We start from the raw sequence: 2,606 nt of genomic DNA, 5'->3' as shown, positions 1-2,606 counted from the left end.
CCTCTCTTACTGCAGCTTTCAATGTCCAAAAATGCCAAATTATTCCACTTGGGAAAAAATTCTTTGTAGCTTATGATTTCTGATGATTTATGTGAAGGCCACTGCTCCTTGACATATAATCCTACTTGTCATTCTCTAACATTCTAGGATCACTTGCCTTTAAGCAGATTAATACAATTGGGCTGTATTGAGAACTATATGAGATATTAAAGATCTTAATTGACAATATTTCTACCTGAGAAGACCAGTCACATTTTCTTGTTTCCTTTGTTGAAAGTATGTGTTGCAAATACTCTGAAATACTTGTTTCTTTACCCACATGAAAGTTGCTAGGAAAGTGTACTTTGTATCTCCAAAGATTCTTGAATTCTTGAATAAAAGAAGCTATCTAAATGCCAGATTTTACATATATTGATTGCTTAGTACAGTGTACTTTGTGTGCATCCTGTCCAACATAATTTTCTCACTAAAAAACCTTGCCCTCTTGCCTGCTGAGAGTTTCCTTTCCCTACTTCATGTTGGCTTCTCTCCCTTCTCTGTCCATGCTGTGATAAAAATCACTATGGTTACAGCCAAAGTCTAACCTTTTAAGTATATAAGTATTTTCTTCTATCTATGATAAAATATCACTGATTAGAAATCTAAAGAGTGTCGGGGAAGATAAGTATTATAAATAACTCCCTAAAAATGTGAAGGAAGAAATACATAAATAACTCCCTGAAAATGTGACACATACCAGTAAAAAGAAAAAGCAACTCCTTGAATTAATGCCATCATGATGGGGCACCTTCATGAAGCTTAATGTATAGAAGAAGCTCTTTCAGAACCGCTGGACAGATGTGTACTTGGAATTGCCATTGCTGGTAGAACTGCTGTTATTAACGGCATCTCAAAACTCAGAATCACTTTTTATCTCTTTACCATAATTTCTACATGGTAAAATTAAGTATACAATAGAAAATAATGAATTTATTAATAAAGTCTTCAGGTTGAGAAATTTCAAGCTGAAAGGTGGTCCATTATAGTTTTAGAGGCTCTAAGTCCTGAATATCTTAGAGAAAAAAAAAAAGCTTTTCCAGACATTTAGACACTTTTAGTGAATTGTGAGGTCCTTGAACTATTGTTGAATCTATAATTTTTCAGTAGGCTGAAAAACCACCAAGAAAATGACTGAGAAGACTTTTAATGCATTGGCATATAGTTTCTAAAGTTCAAGTGGTAAACAAATAAAGGATGGAAATGTCATTCTGGTTTCTAAAAATACCATAATTTCTTTACGAGATTCCTCTTATCAGGAAACTTCCGCCCTTAGGACTTTTTGACATCTAATTTGTTGAACTGTTTATAAAACACAGAAATGTGAAGATGCATTAGATGTTGTTTACAAAATATTCATGGACAAGACTAGCAAAAAATATACTTTGGAGTTATAATTGAAGTTTTAACTGTTGATTGTACAGACTGTCCCAGAATAGGAATAATTCAATTAGTGCCTTCTCACAATAGTAGCAAAAATTTGCCCACAGAATCGTTATAATATTTTTATTTCCAACATTGCATTCAGTTAATTACATGAGAAAGTTCAACCCTGTATTATGAAACAGGGTTTATATTAGGTGATTTTTGTCTACCAGTAGGTTGGACATTCTGAACAGGTTTAAGGCAGGCTTTGCCTTGGTATGTTACCTGTATTATGTTATGCTTGGTAGGTTATCTGTATTAAATGGTTGACTTACAATATTCTCAGTTAATAATGAATCTATTAGGGGTAAAATCCTGTCACAAATAGAATAACATCTGTGTTCTAACAGTATCAGGTTTTTGTGGGGAGGGGTCATTCTTAGTAAAAATTGACAGACTGTTTGTTGTCTGTTAAGACAGAGTAGCTTATTGTTGACCAAGTAATCAGTATTCTCTATGTATTCATGGAACTACATACTCTACTACATAATTCATGTAGACTATACCCATATTATTTGCTGTGGCCCATAGAATATAGCTGAATAAATGTGAACACAGGCTAAAATTATTTCCACACAGTTGACATGCTACATGTACCTACACCTCTGTCATGAAACACTTGTTTTAACTAGTTGTTTGGTTCAAAGAGGGCAACATTTATGTAAAGCACATTTGAATCCAAGATTTGGATTTGAGTTAAGCCAGAACTTAGTCTAGAATGGTTGATATCTAGTCTATCAAACGGCATAACAAAGAGATAAATGCCTTGTGATGTATTTCAGGAAACTGTGGAGCAATTTTGTTATGAAGGAAAAGCTGATTGATATACACAAAACCTTGAGCTTTTAACATTTTTTAACTTTAACAATTTCAACTCTTTACACATGCTTATTAAGCTGAGAAATTTGAATTCTGATGTAGCATAAAATCAAAATTTAGTTAAGTATGTAGCACTTCCTTCTCATTTCTTCTTAATTGTACATATATTTTATGAGAGAGATGAATGTTATAAGGTGGTATTTAATAATTACTTTCTTGTTAATATTCAGGGTTTAAGCCGGGCGTGGTGGCGCACGCCTTTAATCCCAGCACTCCGGAGGCAGAGGCAGGCGGATTTCTGAGTTTGAGGCCAGCCTGGTCTACAA

This window comes from Mus caroli, chromosome X (assembly GCF_900094665.2).
Source record: "Mus caroli chromosome X, CAROLI_EIJ_v1.1, whole genome shotgun sequence".
NCBI lineage: Eukaryota > Metazoa > Chordata > Mammalia > Rodentia > Muridae > Mus > Mus caroli.
Note: the sequence above shows the minus strand (reverse complement) of the source record.